Below are 4912 nucleotides of genomic sequence, written 5' to 3' on the forward strand. Positions count from 1 at the left end.
AGGATCTTCCCAGCTCAGGTATCAAACCCGGGTCTCCTGCATTGCAGGCAGATGCTTTAACCTCTGAGCCACCAGGGATTCCCTATTTTATATATAGTGGTGTGTATATGTCAGTCCCAATCTCACAATTTATCCTTCCTCCCCTTCCCCATGGCAACCATAAGTTTATATTCTATATCTGTGACTCTGTTGTTTTTAAAATAGGTTCAATTGTACTATTTTTTTTTTTTTTTTAGATTTCCCTTTTAAGCAATATCATGATATTTGTCCTTCTCTGTGTGACTTGTATCATTCAGTATAACAAGCTCTAGGTCCATCCATATGGCTTCAAGGGACATTATTTTATTCTTTTTAGTAGCTGAGTAAAATTCCAGTGTGTGTGTATGTATAACATCTTCTTTATCTGTTCCTCCATCAATGGACATTTAGATTTCTTCCATGTCTTGGCTATTGTAAAACAGTGCTTCAGTGAACACTGGGGTACCTATCTTTTCAAATTATGGTTTTCTCTAGATATATGCCCAGGAGTGGGATTGCTGGATCATTGGTAGTCATGAGCTCATGGAACAGGTTTAGCCCTGAGATGAGCTACAGAGCTTCTTAGTGGTATCCTCAGCCTTTAACAACAGTGCAGCTGGCTCAAAGAAAGGAGCATAAAGGAGGCAGGGATTTTAGACTGATGCTGGCTATGGGTTTTGTTGCCAATGTTGAGTTACCCAAACTCCATTGATTATCCTTCCCAGGGCCAGTTGCCAGGCATGTTATCAATATAGCTTTATTCATTTTTCTTAAAGCATAATGGCTCTATGATGTTTGTTAAAATTATACATTCCATTATAAAAAATCAAACAATATAGAAAAGTCCATGACAAAAATAAATTTTTCTCTCAATTTCACCATCTGGAAAAAATCATTAACATTTGGTGAATATTTTGTGAATATTGCATATTTGGCTATATAAGTAGAAATAATTTTAGGAAACTGGGATCACATACTAAACATTTGATTTAAAAATAAAATATTAAATTTGATACTTAAATTAAACTGAAGAAATAGTAATTAAAAGAATATTTTTTTTTCAATTTCTAAGTCATTTAATTTCCAACTCATTTAATTGATTTCCTGAATTGGTATATACGAATGGGTACTATACAAATCAATGTAACAGGAGCCACCCCTGTCACCTGGGGCGATCCTCTGCCCAGCTAACTCAGGTGCCCTCCCTCCAGATTTGGTCCAGCATGTGAAATGAGTGACAGCTTACAGCCCCCTCCCCACTCTTGAACAATTTCCAGAAGAGTTCAGTTAGGGTAGAGAGAGCCTCTGGAGTCCAGAGGCTGACTAGGTTAGGGAAAGTGATTATTGTTTTTGGGCCTCCCCCAAAGAAAAGGTGTCCAGCATATTCATGGTTCCTTCTTTTGCCTCAAAAAGCAACATTTATTCAAAGAAAAAAAATGGTGAGATGTCCGGGCCTTGGCTCCCTTCCTCCCCCTTCTTGCTGCTCCTTGGTCCCCCAAAGGTCGACTCCTGGCTGGGGCTAGATAGTAGAACAGCTGCTGTCAGATGTGGTCAGCTACACTGAGGGCCAGCTCTTCATTAGAGGTGTTGCAGAAGTTGTCTCCAAGGCCTGTCACCATGTTAATAGCCACACTATCACAACCAAAACGTTCACCATGACTGATCATATGGACGCAATTTTTACTGTTGGTGGGAAGGTCATAGTTTATGACTAAGGAAGCCTGCTGCACATTGATACCTGTAGCCAGTAGGTCAATGGTAATCAATACTCTGCTAGAGCCAGAGGGGAACTCCCTCATGATTACATCTCATTTTTTGGTTCATATCTCTACTCATGGCAGAGACAGTGAAGTCTCAGGTTTGCATCTTCTTAGTGAACCAGTGGGCCTTCCTTCAGGTGTTGAAGATGACAGCCTGTGTAATGGTCAAGGTTTTGTTTAAGTCACACAGTGAGTCTGATTTCCACTTCTGTCGTTCCACATTGATGTGGAATTGGTGGATACCCTCCAGTGTCAACTCTTCTTTCTTGACAAGAATTTGAATTGAATCCCTCATGAACTTGATCACTTCAAGCACACTGGAAGGCATTGTAGCTGACAGCAGAACCACCTGGCTTTTGCTATTAAGCTTTTGGAATATGTCATAGATCTTCTGGTCCTTAATCATTTCATCAACTTCATCTCTTATAAATATCTTGATGTGTTTGAGAGAAACGTGTCTCTGGTTAAGCATATCAAACCTATGGCCTAGGGTACCCACAGTGAAATGAGAGCTTCTACTTGTAACTTCTGCCCCTCAGCACACACAGTAGTACTCGCAGTGGGTGTACGCCCAATGGAGGCATGGCAGGGGGCGCCCATATAATCTCCTAATGCTGTGACTTCCTTCTGTATCTGCTGAGCCAACTCTGAATGGCTGCTAGGACCAAGGCCTGGTGGTCTTTAGATCCAATTCATTCTGTTGCAGAATTGATATGGCAAAGGTTGCCATTTTACCAATCCCAGATTGGGCTTGAGCAGTCACATCATAGTCCTTGATAAAATGAAGAATGGTTCAGAGCTGGATGGCAGAAGGTGTCTCAAAACCATAGGTGTAGATGTCATGGAGGAGGCACTCAGAGAGGTTCATGTCATCAAAGTTGTCACCAATCTCTTGTTACTCTTGATGATGCCTTATGGCTTCATCCCAAATGGGGCTATTTTCTCTGATTGGGAATCTTGATGTGCAGACCTGATCCTTACTGAATTAATTAGCAAACTTCAGATCTATCTTTTTTCACTCATAAAAATTTGGGGAGTGAATTTTTTGACATCATGTTACTGTTCAGTTGCCAAGTTGTGTCTGACTCTTCAAGACCCCCTGATCTGCAGCATGCCAGGCTTCCCTGTCTCTCACCATATTCCAGAGTTTGCCCAAGCTAATGTCCATTGAATTAGTGATGCCATCTAACCATCTCATCCTCTGTTGCCCTATTCTCCTTCTGCCTTCAATCTTTCCCAGCATCAGAGTATTTTCCAGTGAGTCGGCTGTTCACATCAGGTGGCTGAAGTATTGAAGCTCCAGTTTCAGTGTCAGTCCTTCCAGTGAGTATTCAGGGTTGATTTATTTCAAGATTGATTTTCTTGCTGTCCAAGGGACTCTTAAGTCTTCTCCAGCACCACAGATTGAAAGCATCAGTTCTTCAGTACTCTACCTTCTTTATGGTCCAGCTCTCTCTGTACATGACTACTGAAAGACCACAGCCTTGCCTATATGGACCTTTGTTGGCAAAGTGATGTCTTTGCTTTCTAACACACCATCTAGGTTGTCATAGATTTCCTGTCAAGCAGCAATCATCTTATAATTCATATGACATCATATAATACTGTAAAATGATAAATTTTTATAAATCTATTTTTAATTGACAATAGGTATAATAAAGCTTAATGCAATTTTATAAATGAATAAAACCATACAACTACAACCTAAATCAAAATTTAAAACATTCTCAGCCTCCCAATCAGTATTCTGCTCCCAAAGGTTACCATATTTTGATTTGTGTCACCAAGGATTAATTTTGCTTGTCTTTGAACTGCATGTAAATGAAATATTCTTTTGTGTCTGGTTTCTTTTGCACATTATTAATGTCTCTGAGATTCATGCATGCTGTTGAATGTAGCAGTAATTCAGTCTTTTTCATAATTGTATATAAGTTTCAGTATACAACATTATAATTAGTTTACTCATTCTACTACTGGTGGGCATTGAGGTTGTTTCTAGATTTGTCTGTTATGCATAAAGCTGCTATGAATATTTTATGTTGTTTGACATACACCTAAGAGTGGAAGTGCTGGATCATGTTCAGATTTAGCAGATACTGACAGTTTTATGAGATGGCTGTACCACTTTACATTCCCATTAGTTCCATTTGCTCTATGTCTTTGCAAATATTTGGTAATAAAAAAAAAAAATCATCCTAGTGGGATGTAGTTTTATCACATTGCATTTTCAGTTTGCATTTCTTATGACCAAAGATGAGCATCTTTTCATGTGCTTATTGGAAATATGAATGTCCTTTTCTTCTGAAGTGCCTTTTCAAGTCTTTACTTATTGTTAAAAATATGAATTGTTCCCCCCCCCCTTTTTTTTTTTGCTTTTTAGATGGTTCGTGTACTCTGAATATGTCTTTTGACAGATAGTTAAATTCAGATGTCTTTTTCACATAACTTTTTAAAATGTCATCTTCATAGAATTTTATAAGAACCTGGGATTTAAACATCTCATTTTACAGTTAAGAAAATAAACCCAACAAGTCTAGTTGATTTGTTCAAGGTGCCATAGAAGGCTAAAGATAAGAGTTACATTTCTCTCATTTTTAAAAATTCTAATACTCTGCCTAGCCTAAAAATTAAAAGTGAATAATTTAATCAACAGTCAAAGTTTTCACAGCATAGTCTATTCCACAGGTATTTGGATTTGTTTTCATTTATTAGTCCAAATCTTTCTTATCAAATTTACTGTTAATACTCTTAAAGTGAAAGCAGAGAGATCTTTATATTCTCCCACAGCACTATGTGTCATTGCTTTCTTCTTAATGCCAGCTTGAGACTGAATGATTTAACTTCTATGCCCAAAGATAAGGTGAGGTCATTTACAGATTAGGTTAAAATGGAGGCATGATATTCAAGGATTTAGTAATTATTCCTTGGTTGGATTTCAAGGTTGGATATTGCTTAAAATAAGCCTTTCAAAGGTCACTTTCAAAAGCAATACAGTAAAACTTTCCAGCAAAAAATTTTCAACTAAAGTAAAAACTAAAAACAAAACCAAATGAAAGTCACTATTTAAAAGTATATGGGCTTGCATTTCTCTAATTAAAATGTCTGTTTTGTTTTTTTTTTTTTTAATTGAGCTG

General features: G+C 37.7%; 1 pseudogene; it reads right to left on the bottom strand.

Moving 5' to 3' along the window:
* Window positions 1–1519: 1519 nt before the first annotated feature.
* LOC781203 (eukaryotic initiation factor 4A-I-like) lies at window positions 1520–3762 on the bottom strand (annotated as a pseudogene).
* Window positions 3763–4912: the final 1150 nt, after the last annotated feature.

Source organism: Bos taurus, chromosome 6 (assembly GCF_002263795.3).
Source record: "Bos taurus isolate L1 Dominette 01449 registration number 42190680 breed Hereford chromosome 6, ARS-UCD2.0, whole genome shotgun sequence".
Lineage (NCBI taxonomy): Eukaryota > Metazoa > Chordata > Mammalia > Artiodactyla > Bovidae > Bos > Bos taurus.